Below are 14,427 nucleotides of genomic sequence, written 5' to 3'. Positions count from 1 at the left end.
CTCTGGACAACGAAGAAGAGAAAGACTGTGAGCCCCTTGAAGGCTAATGAAAGACTAATCTCATAAACGTGCATCTACTCTCTCAGCACTAACAAATCCCACAATAATAATAAAATAAATAATGATACTAATAGATTTAATTAGCGCTAGTAAATCTTCAATTAGAAGCAGGGTCGTAGTGGACAGTGGAGCATTAATGGTATTGAGTGAGTTCCTCCGGGTTGCAGTGCTTGGAAAATCACAATCAATCAGTGGTATTCATTGAGCACTTACTATGTGCACAGCATAAAAATAAGTGCTTGGGAGAGTACAGTAGAACAGAAAGAAGTGACATATTCCCTGTTCAGAATCAATTTATACACTAATGGAGGAGACAATTAGAGACAGGCTGTTTTTATGTCAAATATATACTGAACCGGTGCCCTTTTTGATCTTGAACTATTAACCTGGTAATGAGAAAAATAAGTTATAAAATGGTATTTTACCTCCGGAAAAAACTCTAATTTTTTTTTGCTTTCTTTATCAAAGGCAAGAGTTTTAGGAGATAATTCTGTGATCAAGGCAGTTGCTCACTCAGTGCTTAGGTACATAAATAATCACCAATCTGCTTATTCAAAAAATACACGGGTTAAAATGTGTTGGAACCACAGAAATATTAAAACAGCAGATAATAAAATTTATAATATTAATGCACCTTTAAGTGAGCTGGGCGCATGTTCCATGAAGTTGTTGCCTAGGAAACAAGTGATTGCATCTTATTTTTGGCATAAAACCGTAGGTGTATGAAAGATCTGAAATCAGCACCCACACAGTACGAACACTGATATTTATGATGCCAACCAAAAATAATGAGCAACTCGATTGGGAAGTCCCATCTAGCGAGTGCCACGGAGGTATTTAAAGGCTCCTCCTCCCACTGATTCTGTAATAGAGGCGCCAAATAGTGAGCTGGGCAGCATGTCCAAGAGAGTGGTGAGCTTCCTGTTTCACAGGCTGCCGGAGTGGGCAATAAGAGGGAAACGTCCTTCCAGACTCCAGAGCCCCAATAGTCCGAGACACCCTAAAGACCCGAGCTACGCTGGAAGTGGACAATCTAGAAGTTTATGGGTTCTAATACCGGCTCCGCCACTTGTCTGCTGTGTGACCTTGGACAAGTCACTTCACTTCTCTGGGCCTCAGTCACCTCGTCTGTAAACTGGGGATTGAGACCGCGAGCCTCACGTGGACAAGGACTGTGTCCAACTCAATTTGCTTGTATCCACCCCAGCGCTTAGTACAGTGCCTGACACATAGTAAACCCTTAACAAATATCATCATCATTATTATCATTCACTGAGCCAATATGAGAGGTGTGGTTGGCTGTATAATCTGGTCTCCACAGTCTTCACTTGATAACATGAGTAGTGACCACCATCAGAAGTATCAGCTTCAAGTTCAAAGGGACATCTGTGTTTTTGGGGCCTGGGAGTGAGAAGACCTGGGTTCTAATCCTGGTTCTGTCAAATGTTTGCTGGGCGAGCCTTTTAACTTCTCCGTGCTTCGGTTCTCCTGTTCTCCCTCCTACTTGGACTGTGAGCCCCATGCGGGTCAGGGACTGTGTCCAACCTAATTAAGTTGTATCCATCTCAGGGATCGACACACCCCAGTGTTTGACACATTGTAAGCATTTAACAGATCTCAGAAAAAAAAAATCCAAGTTATTTATTGAACCGCTTACTGGATGCTGAACACATGCCTGTATGCAGGTGCCTAAATGGCTTAAAAAATTGAGAGACAAGGAAAGGGCAAGAATAGTTATAGTTTATATGACAGTGATTCAATCCATGGTATCTATTGAGGTCTTACTGAGAACATAACACTGTACTAAGCACTCGGGAGAGTAGAAAACAACAGAGTTGGTAGACACATTCCCTGCCCACAACCACCTTTCAGTCTAGAGGGGAGACACAGTAATGTAAGTAAATTGCAGCTATGTACTAAAGTGCTGTGGGGTTGAGGGTAGGGTTGACTATCAAGTGCTTGAATGGTACAGATCCAAGTGCCTCTGTTAATGGTAATGGTAAGAGTAATGATCCTATTAATTCTTCCAATATTAACCTAGACGTCATTAAAAATAGGTCATTCAAATCTGATAACTACAGAGTAATTGTCAGATTTGAGGAGGGAGGGCGATCCAAGCCAGAGGCAGGACGTAAGCTAGGGGTCAGTGGCAAAAGAGCTAGATGAGGAATAGGGAGAAGGTTAGTGCTAGAGGAGCTACGTGTGTGGGCTGGCCTGGAGAAGGAGAAGTGAGGTGAGGTAGAAGGGGCAAGATGATGGAGTGTTTTAAAGCCAGGGGCGTGGAGTTATTGCTTGATACGGAGGTGGATGGGCAACCATTAGAGTTTTTTAAGGAGGGGGGTGACATGTCCTGAATGTTTTTGTAGACTTGTCCAAGGTCACACAGCAGATTAAAGGAGGAGCAGGGATGAGAACCTGGGTCCTTTGGACTTCCAGGCACATGCTCTATCCACTAGGCCATGCATCCTGAGAGATGGCTGTTAGTTCAGAAGGTAATAAAATGGCAGTCGGAGCACTAGGGTAGCCGTTTGTCCCATTTTGGCCTGGCCTGTTCTCTTTCCAGTACCGATGAAAAACTGGATGCGTTTCTGCCTTTTAAAACAATTTTCAGCAATGAACTTCCCTCCATCATGGCTCAGATGCCGTCTCAGACTTCACGTTGACTTGGGAGATGAATGCAAACTTTCTAAAGCAAGTGGGAAATCCATGCCCTCCCTTCCCCTCGCCACACATACGCGTCACCACCATTACCAGGAGAAGTGCTCTAAGAAGGCACAAAGTCTGCCTGCTTCGGGAAAAAGTGCTTTCTGACATCATATCAGTGTATGTATAGGTGTACAGGGACTCCTCATCTGGGTTCTAATCCTGGCTCTGTTATTTGTTGTTTTGAGTGTGACCTTGACCAAGCTACTTAACTTAGTTTCCACATCTATAAAATGGGGAATCAATACCTATTCTCCCTCCCCGTTAGACTGTGAGGTCCCATATGGGTCAGGGACTGTGACCAGCTGAATTATTCTGTACCTACCCCAGTGCTTAGTTGAGTGCTAGTCACATCTTAAGCGCTTGGGAAGTACCACGGCTATTCGCAGTGAGAACCATCAGTGACCACCTTCTCTGGTCCACGTTGAACACTGGCCGTGCATTTAAACCCGAACACAATGCTACCCAAATCAGTTCAACAAGGAGCAGCTTCATTTTGTCAGTGTATCATAACCTCTACCTACCACAAAAGCCTTCGCCACAATGCGGGGGTGGGAGAGCTAAGCAGTCTCTTTTAAAGAGCCATAAATTAAAATTCAGACAAACTTAAGCCTAGTCGGCATAGCTCTAAGTTATTCATTAATTCTCAATCCAAGTCTTTGTCCCCTCAAGTTAACACCATTGCCAAGAAGTCGGCTAATAGAGCCATTAGATGAGATCATTTCTCCCCTCACTAATTTAAATGTAGTGCTGAAGAGCGACTCCCGTGACACCATTATACAGTTTGCAAACTTCTCTTCATTATATCCTAGTACGAACTGTTGCATCAACACAAAAGCCCATATAAGAGTCATCCTTCAAAGCCATTAGAAACTTTTTGGTAATCTTTTATCTAAAAGGTGTGATTACGGTGAGTGTTAATGCTATTCGTATGCTGAGCATGCATTCATTTTGAGGCTGACAATCTCCAGGGCCACCAACAAAGGAGCTTCCTCTAAAACAGTTCAAAATAGCAGCCACTGCTGCAGAGGAACCGGTAACGTGAATAGGAGGTTTATGGAATGGACTCGGCCCCAATAATAATAATAATCATCATCATCATCGTATTTAAGAGTTTAACTATGGGCCAGGCTCTGTACCAAGCACTGTGGTGGAGCCTAGCAGGTCAGGTTGAACACCAATCCCTGTCCTATGTGAGGCTTAAAACCTCAATCCCCATTTTACAGATGAGGTAATAGAGCCACAAAAGGGTGAAATGACTTGCCCAAGGTCTCACAGCAGACAGGTGGCAGAGCTGGGCTCAGAACCGAGGTCCTCTGACTCCCCAGCCCAGGTTTTAGCCATTAGGCCGTGCTGTTTCCTCACTAGATGGCTGCAAAAAAAAAAACCCTTGCAAGCCCCTCTTTAATTTAACCAATTAAAAAATCAAACACACTGGAATGAAATTCAGTTTCTATAAAGTTCAATAATCCTAAAGATCACCACCTCTCTGGTGTGAACATTTTCAACTACTTACAAGGAGGTGTTTTACATTATGAAACCACAAAAATTGATTTTTGAAAAAAATTCAATTATCATCGTGTTCTTTAATCTCATTAGTTCTCCCCACTTTCTTTGGCCAGGAAGACTGTATTACAGTATCAAGATAGTGAAAATATATTAAGAGAAATGACTCTGACAATTTAGGCCCGGAAGTGTCAGTTTATAATTAAAAGTGCCAGTAAAATAGGTAAGATTTATAAGGCTTGTATAATGAATTTATTACCTTGAGAGTCGTGGATTTACCTTACGAATTATATCTTCAAGTGACTTTTTTTAACACCATACAGCTGCTAAACTCTGCATTAATATTTGCACTACCAGCATCTAACTACTGCTTTGAATATTGAGTCTTTAATCTGCAGAGGGAGAGAGAGAAAAATGATCAAGAAATGGTATGGTGGCATCTATTTACAACTTCAGGAAAAGATTTGGAAAAGAATGAAAGCCTATAGAAAAGGAGAAGGGTTGGACAATCAACCGCTCGCTTTCATTTAGCACCTACTGTGTTTAGAGCACTGATCACCTGGGAAATGTACAAAAAAATTAATATAACTCATCTCTGCTCCAAAGTAGTTTACAATCTAGTGGGACAGACTAAATCAATAAATTAAATACATTAAAGATAAGAAGTAATGGGTATAGAAGATTTATATATATACCCACATATATATGTATATATATATTTATACATGCAATAAATGCTGGGGCAGTGAGTATTTAAGTACTTTAAGAGGTGTTGAAGGGCTGAAGTGGCAGTTGGGGAACATAAAGTGTGGAAATTGGTAATTAATTGGATAATGCCTCCTGAAGGAGATATGATTTTGGAAGGGTTTCGAAGATGGAGAAAATTGTATTTTTTTGGTTTTTTTATATTTGTTAAGCACTTACTATATGTCAAGTACTAAATGTTGGAGTAGATGCAAGTTAATCAGGTTGGACACAGTCCCTATCCCACATGGGGTTCAGAGTCTAAATAGGATGGAGGAGGATTTAATCTCCATTTTACAGTTGAGGAAACTGAGGCAGAGAGATGGCAAGCGACTTGCCCAAGTTCACCCAGCAAGCAGTTCTGGGATTAGAATCCAGGTCCTCTAACTCCTACGCCCAGTAGGCCACGCTCCTTCTCTAGACTTAGACAGCTACGTAGGCTTTATATACCCAAATACAGATGAGTAGAGAGCTCTAGGTAGGAGGGAGGGTATGAATAATAGTTTAGCAGTGGGAGAGAGAAGAAAAAGGCACTGGGTGTAAGCTAGCGTGAAAGGAAAAAAAGAGTGCGAGCTGGGGTGCAGTGGGAGCAGCAAGTGGATAAATAAGAGGGAGAGAGATGACTGAGTGCCTTAAAGCCACCGTTCAGGAGTTTTTGCTTGCAGTGGAGGGGAATGGTTAGCTACTGGATGTTTTTGACCTCATGTGACCATTTATATGTGAGTTTTAGCACATGGTGACTTGGTCTAGTGGAAAGAGCACCTGACTGGGAGTAAGGCAATCGAGGTTCTACTTCCGCTTCTCCCACTGGCCTGCTGGGAAAACTTGGACAATAATCTTGGTATTTGTTAAGCACTTACTATGTGCAGAGCACTGTTCTAAGCGCTGGGGAAGATACAGGGCAATCAGGTCGCCCCATGTGAGGCTCACAGTTAATCCCCATTATACAGATGAGGTAACTGAGGCACAGAGAAGTTAAGTGACTTGCCCACAGTCACACAGCTGACAAGTGGCAGAGTCGGGAGTCGAACCCATGACCTCTGACTCGCAAGCCCAGGCTCTTTCCACTGAGCCACACTTTATCTAGCTGGGCCTCGGTTCTTCCTGTGGAAAATAGGGATATGATAGATAGTAAGCTCTGGGTGGGACCAGTACTGTAACTGATCTCGTGATAAGGTACCCACCCCAGTGCCTAGCACACAGTAAGTGCGAGAAGCAGCGTGGCTTGGTGGAAAGAGCATGGGTTTAGGAATCAGGGGTCAGGGGTTCGAATCCCAGCTCCGCCACCTGTCAGCTATGTGACTTTGGGCAAGTCACTTCACTTCTCGGTGTCTCAGTTACCTCATCTGTAAAATGGGGATTAAGACTGTGAGCCCCACGTGGGACAACCTGTAACCTGTATCTACCCCAGTGCTTAGAACAGTGCTCGGCACATAGAAAGCTCTTAACAAATACCAGCAATAATAAATGCATAATTGTTCATTATTATTGAGCTACTAACTCAATCTATCTGTTGCCCAAAATAGTGCCCGTTCTCTATACTGTAAGCTCATTATGGACAGGAACATGTCTGCTAATTCTGCTATACTATACTCTCCCAAGTGCTCAATACAGTGCTCTGCACCTAGTAAGCACTCAATTCATACCATTAAGTGCTCTACAATTTTCTTTGCCAGTGACTGTGGATGAGTTTGGGCATTTATAAATGAAAACCGTGATCTTCATATATCTCACACATGGGTAAACTGCCCCCAGATAGTTGACATTTGGAGAGGACTGGTTATTCAAAGAAGCCAGAGAGGGAATCAGGTGGGGAAGAAAAAAATCCTAGAGATTGCAAGCGTTTCTGGGCGGCTTCCAGACATAAGTAACAAAGGAGGAAACATTACTAAAAGGTTTAATCCTAACTATTGAATATTCTGATTTGCTTAGAAAGATGAAGCAAGTTTCTTGAACTTGTAGCAAGCCATTCATTGAAACACTCCCTACTTCGGTGTCACTACGATCCAAACATAAGCCATTTAATTTCTTTTAAGGGAAAGTTAAATGCTCTGAACGACAGCCAAGGAACAATAACACCTCCCAATGACATTAATTTGGAGGCTTGAAAAGCATTATGACCAGAACAAAGACGAAATGGGACTTAGAAGAGGCTCTGCCTCTATTCAATTCTATGCTCTCCATCATGAACGGTGTTCTATTTAATACATGGCAACACCTTACCCTCTCAGAAATGTCAAAACTACCAAGATAATACAGGAACAGTTAGAAATGAGACCTGAGAAAAAAGAATCTCCTATTATATGATCCAAACTAGTTCTCGATGTGTCGTGGGCAAGGATAGCTGATATTTTCCTTGAGACCTTGTTATAAAAACTAACTGAATGCCCCATTACTGGAACACTCTAAGTCCTCCTTTTCTTAATTTATTTCACATTACTAGGCTCAATACCCTTTCTCCCTTCTTGAAGTTCTATTGTCTCAAATATGAGTGTTGATATGAGTTTTCTGAAAGTGTTTTTTGGTTTAGTGGGCAGAACTCCAGTCTCAGAAAATGTCTATGGTGGGGGGCAATTGAACAGGGTTTGACTTTTTCATTAAGTTTGAGAGGCTATGCACGTCTCACGATGACACAAAAGTTAACCTTGTTTTCAAGTTACCGAAGGGGGTTTGCTAACTGGAATGATTTCTTGTAATTCAGTATGGAAGGGCTAGAAAACTTTCAAGTGAGTCCAGTAGACTGGAATGTTTTGCCATAAGACTGTTTTAGTGAAATGCCCCTCTGGGTGATTCACACAACTTTTTTTTTTCATGGTGACTTGCCGCAGGTCACCCAGTGGGCAAATGGAGGAGCTGAGATTAGAACCCAGGTCTTTCTGACTGCCAAGCCTGTGCTCTATCCACTAGGCCACGCCGCTTCGAGGGCCGTACCGGAGCAGCTCTCCTACTCTGTGTCTTCCCTGGGAATTTTATGAAACAGCTTACTAGAAGTGAACTTGCGTTACATGCTGTGTTTCTGTTCTCTGTGCCCTGGACTCAGCTCTCTGCTGTTCTTTGATACTTAACACCCTCTCCACACCACCTAAATAGGTATTTTTATATTTGGTTGTTTCCTCCACCCGTGATTTATTTTAATGCTTGTCTCCCCCACTAGACTGTAACCTCTTTGAAGGCAGAGGTTGTGTCTTCAATCAGTGTCATTTATTCAGTGTATATTAGCGCTCCAGTGTTCCCTGGGGGTCTCTATCAGTCGATGGCTTTTATTGAGCTCTTACTTTGTGCAACGCACTGTACTAGGCTACTGTGAGAGCACAATATGATAGAATTGGTGGAAACGGTCCCTGCCCACAGCTGAGTTTACAGTCTAGAGGAGACTGCCCAGCCTTAGCCTCCCCTTTGACCGACTCACTATGAAATCTCAGGCTTGCTCATGGCTAGGCTTTCATGCTCTGCACCTTAATTTCCTCATCCTACTTTCAGCTTCAAGCTGCCATACATTGTGAATTCACCCAGTGATTATTATTATACTCTATATTTAGTAGAGATCCTAGCTAGTAGGTGCTCATCTTCCATGCCCTTGAGGACGAATTTTAGACTTAGAACACATGCAGGTGTAAAGGGGGAAAGGTGGATGATGAAAGACAAAAAAAAAAGAGCTCTGAAAGAAAACCTCACAGGCAGAATCTCTTTGTTGCCAGTGCGTGTTCTTTGGCAGAAGAAAGCAGAGGGGAAAAGTGGATGTTGGAGGAGAAGAGCCGAATTTTCAAATTGTCTGTTTCTCTCTCTGGGCTTCAATCTGGCTACTACTAACAAGTGCATACAATGCACTTTAGGAAGGCAAACATAGATGATTAAGCCAAAAGAGCCACAGACTGAGGGGATTGGAATAGGGGAGGCCACTCAAGATGGAGTCCAGACCTGCCCAGTCACAGCCAAAATGGCCACAAATTTTTCCCAGTCCGGAATCCATCGAAATAAAGTGCACCCATAAATGATTGCACAACTGAACACCACCACTCACCCTATTCTCCAACCCTACCTTGGTCTGCCTAGCTTCTGTTTCATTCAGTCTACTTGGAAAACAGAGTGGAGGACATTGTCTGGGAAACGGTGGCTGGAAATAAATTCCTGTGGGAGACTTAGCGTCAAGAACATGGGACTGGGAGTCAGGGGATCAAAGTTCATCCCAGTTCTGCCACTGACCTACGGTGTGACCTTAATCTCTCAACCTCAAACCACTTTATTTCTTTGGGCCTGCATTTCCTCATCTAGAACATGGGGTTAAGTTGCTTGCTCTCCCGACCTCTTAGATCGTGAGCCCAAGTGGGATGAGGATCATGTCCAGTCAGATAACTTTATTTCTACCCCAGAGTTTAGCAGGTAGCAAGTCCCTAGGGATTATTATTCCAATTCTTATCCAAGTCAAACCAAGAAATACAGTGAGTCCGTCACTCTCACTATGTCACCTAGTTAACTTGGCTTCATAAAGATGTGTGACCCATCATCATGTTCTACTTGCTGCTAATGCAAGTGATGTATCCTTTTGCCTAAGTTTACATGGCAATCTTTTAGTTCTTACAAGGACTCCATTTTCTTCTACATTTCCCCCCTCCACACACACACACACACACACACACAGAGTTGTCTTCCCATGACCATTTATCAATCATGAAATACAGAAAATATGCCCTGCTTTCCATCATTTGACTCAATAGAGACTAAAATAACTAAACCTTCTAAACCCTAAAATAATTGGACCCCTTATTTCAGATAGGAAGTCATTGTCCTGCCTACAAGCTCTGAACAGAGAGACCTGGCCATTATGCAGTAAGTTTGGTCAGAGAAGGCAGCTAATCAATTTTCTGGGAAATTCAGTCCAAAGGTAGTATTTTTACCTGAATTATCCATGAACCCATGCTAAGAATTCTTGGTTCCTCACTCTCCTAAGTTATTAATCATTCCCTAGAGTCCTTTCCTGTTCAGGCTCTGGCTTCAGATTATTTCCCTTTCTCTTTATTAGTTTTCCTCAAGTTGAATATCACATCGTTGCATCCTAACTGCAGAGTCATTTATTATTTCCTTGACCTAACTAAATTTACCAGTAGACTTGGTATAGCAACACTGCTACTTTTCCCTAGCATTCTTCTCACTGACTTTTCCAATAAAGGATTCCCACAATGCTGAATCAAATCCTGATTCTCCTGAAGTCTCTTTATCCTCCTGCATCTCTACATCTATCACACTTGACATATATATGAGGCAAGAAAGGAAGCAGGCATTGCTTTTACATTAACCAGAGTTAGAGTAGTTGACTGGCTCTGATGTTCACTTAGTCATTTCACACAGAATCCTTGACATCTGCCTTCAGATTAACCCTTGATGATGTTCCGTGAGGATCTTATTCAAAGGAGTCTTTCGCGTAATATCATGTCTCCTTTATTTTCGTGTACTTTCCCAAGTGTTCAGTACACCTCTCAATATTGATATTGATATTCAACAAGGAACTAAGGAACTCATCAATCACTGCTATTTAGTGAGCACCTACTAAATGAAAGACTGCACTAAACACTTGGGAAAGTTCAACAGAAACAAGGCAGCCAATTTACTTGGGAAGACCAAGCAGACTAAAATGATTTACAAATAGTGGAAGCAGGAAATGCAATTGTAACAGGGTGAAATAACTGAGAAATTGAATGTGCAAATAAACATACAAATAAAAATGATATGTATATAAGTGCTGAGGGTGGGTGTTGTGTTGACAACTGGTGTGAGATGAATTTGTCTGGGAAGGAGTCTTGAAAGAAATTGGACATTATAATTGTTTTGAAGATGAGAAGAGCTGTGGTCTGATGGATGCGGAATGGGAGGTGAACTCTAGATAGGGGGAAAAGCATGAGCTTCAAATTGGAGGTAGGAAAGATGAGACAAAGGCTCAGTGAGTAGATCAGCCTGGGAGAAGCAACATGGCTTAATGGAAAGAGCACAAGCATGGGAATTAGAGCACCTGGGTTCTAACCCCAGCTCCTCCTTGTCTGCTGGGTCCGCTTGGACCAATCACCTAATGTTGCTATTCCTCACTTTCCTCATCTGTAAAATGGGACTTCAATAGCTGCTCTCCCTTCTACTTGGACTTTGAGTCCCTTGTGGGGCAGAGATTGGGTTTGACCTGATTATCTTGTATCTACTTCGGTGTTGTATAGAGTGCTTGGCACAGAGTAGGCACTTAGATGCCACAATTATAATTATCATTAAGAGTGAACCTAGGGAGTAGAGAGTGAAGAGAGTCGATTTATGGGCAGGGAATGTGTCCGTTTATTGTATTGTACTCTCCCAAGTGCTTAGTACAGTGCTCTGCACACAATAAGCACTCAATAAATACATTTGATTATGTGAGATAAAAAAAATTGGTGGAGTTCCTTTAAGCCAACTCTGAATTAATCACTGTCTAAATACCAAAAGATGCAGCTCAGAACCTCCCTGAATACAGGGAACTGTGATTCATGCTGCAGTGGCATTGTTTTATAGCCCTGACGGTGAAGTAGACCCACGAGGCTATAAACAATGTCAGTCAGGGATCCAAAGGGCATCCTTAGTGAGTCCCCAATCTCCTATTGCCCACATGGGAGATAATATCATCAGTGGATTCATCTCAGGACGCCAAGGATGAATTGCTTAAGTCCATCAGAAATATGTTTCAAGAGTTGGCGGAGGCATAACCTGACAAGCTCATTTTTAAGGATGTCTTCCTAGTGAGACTCACTTTCCTCAACTGTAAAATGGGACTATTCAAACCTACTCCTTCCCTGATTCAGTGGGACTTTATTATGAAAACACTGTGAAAATACAGACATATATAGATATACAAAAATATATTAATAAACATATGAGTGCTTTCATATAAATGTACACATAACATAAAAAGGGATTACTATTATTTTTTCTGTGTCATGAAACTCAGCACAAGCCAGGAATTTTGACAAATGTATTATCCCAAGCACTTAGTTCAGTGCTCTGCGCACAGCAAGCACTCAATAAATACCAACGATGGATTGATTCGCTTTTCCATTCAGAAGAGGTATTCCTTCATTGCTCCAAAAAGTGACCCTCTGCTTGAATTTCATTCCCCCAAATCCAGGAAATTCAGCCCCATCTTTATTAGAAGAGAGGCATCCAGGGAATAGACAGACCCAAGCTTGAAGTGCTCACTCCTTGGGGGTGATGACCCCCATTACCTTTTCGAACTGGTCTCTGATCAGACTTGAGTTTCCAATCAGGGCAAAAAGATCCAAAATGGTGGCTTTCTTCTGGCTTGGGGACCCTTGGAAGCCAGTCACCTATCAGTCCTCACCACCATAATATAGCTGCCCCCTTCCCACCCCCACTAACCAAATGAAAAGTCAGCATCTGTGACTGTCCACACACTAGAACTCAACAATTTTTGTACAACTAATACAGTCCAGGAGAGGGCAAGAAGAGGACAATTCAAGACCATTTGTGGATCACACAGAGCGGAACACAGCTGGGAAATAGCATAGCCAAGCGGATAGACCACAGGCCTGGAAGTCAGAGGACTTGACTTCTAATCTCAGCTCTGAGTCTTGTCTGGTGTGTGATTCGGGCAAGTCACTTCACTTCTCTGTTCCTCAGCTATCTCACCTGTAAAAACGGGGATTAAAACTGTGACCCTCAGGTGGGAAAGGGACTGTGTCCAACTTGATTACCTCGTATCTATCCTGCTTAGTAAGAACTTAGTAAGAACTCATATACCATAAAAAATACAACTACAAAAGGTTAAGATAATGAATTCTAGGCAGCACAAGATCCATCCATTAACAGGAATATTACCAAAAGCCACACACAAGCTAATGAAGAAGGTGGGTATATGAAAGAGAGGGGAGGTCAGAGACGCAAATTAACCGATGAAATCACACCTCCATCCCTCTGTTCCTACCATGTCCTTTCTAACACATGTCAAAGAGCTGTTCTAAAGGACTTAGGTCATGCAACCGCATTTCAATGTCACTGCTAGTCAGGGTAGCAAAAATCAAGCTTAGGGATTTATGCTATGCTTAATATTAAATGGCAGACAGGATCACAGACAAAGTCCCGAAACACAGTCAATCCACCACCATCAAAGTAATGTTAGTAGTAACACAGCTTTGCTGAAGCCGGTGCTGTAAGGGGAAATTGGAGACAACGGGAAACCCTTACAGCTGCTGAGTGGTGAGCTGAATTGTGAGTGGAGGAAAGAAAGTTGCAAGCACAGCCTCAAATATTGCAGCATAACTGTGACCTAGGACAACCGAGGTAGGCAGGCCAGCCTGGCATAGAAGAACTGGGGATAAGGTGGCTCTTTTAGAGCAGATTTGTGGTGACGAGATTCAAAGTATGAGGCAGAATCGAAAATACTGCCCGGTAAGACAAAATTAAATCACAACCTCATGGTAATAATAATAATAATAATGATGATGGTGGTATTTGGTAAGAACTTACTATGGTCCAGGCACTGTACTAAGCGCTGGGGTGGATACAAACAAATCAAGTTGGACCCTGTCCCTGTCCCACATGGGTCTCACAGTCTCAATTCCCATTTTATAGATGAGGGAACTGAGGCACAGAGAAGTGAAGTGACTTGGCCAAGATCACAGAGCATACAAGTTGCGGTGCCAGGATTAGAAGTCATGACCTTCTGAATCCCTGGCCCATGCTGCTATCCACTGTGCCATGCTGCTTCTCTAATGACAATAATAGTATTAAGCACATACTATGTGGCAGCCCTGGGGTAGATACCAGATCTTGTCTGCTGTGTGGTCTTGGGCAAGGCACTTCACATCTCTGTGCCTCAGTTGCCTCATCTATAAAATGGGGATTGAGACTGTGAGTCCCACATGGCACAGGGACTTTGTCCAACTCACTTTAGTTGTATCCACCCCAGCACTTAGTACAGTACCTGGAACATAGTAAGTGTTTGGCAAATATCACAGTTAGTCAGGTTAGACACAGTCTCTGTTCCATATGGTGTTCACAGTCCGAGCAGGAGGGAGAACAGGTATTTAATCCCCACTTTACAGCGGCTGGAACTGAGGCACAAAGAAATGAAGAGACTTACCCAAGGCCCTACAGCAGACATGGGGCAGAGCTGAGATTAGAACTCAGCTCCTTTGACTCCCAGGCCCCTGCCCTTTTCACTAGGCCAAATTGCTTCCCTAATTAAGCAAAGAGCAAGCTTTCCATGGGCATAATGCACATCATCTCTTCAGACACATCTACACGGATCACACCTTACCTCCAGGTATCGGCATTGGGTAAGAAAGATGACTACGAAACCTGGAACAGTGGCCATTGAGAAGAAACCCAGTCATGCCAATTTGGACAAAGTTAGCTGATGTTCTGTAAGGCAGGAAACTCTAGCTT

Source organism: Ornithorhynchus anatinus, chromosome 20 (genome assembly GCF_004115215.2).
Source record: "Ornithorhynchus anatinus isolate Pmale09 chromosome 20, mOrnAna1.pri.v4, whole genome shotgun sequence".
Taxonomy (NCBI): Eukaryota; Metazoa; Chordata; class Mammalia; order Monotremata; family Ornithorhynchidae; genus Ornithorhynchus; species Ornithorhynchus anatinus.
The sequence above is the reverse complement of the archived record's forward strand: the minus strand, read 5'-3'. Positions refer to the sequence as shown.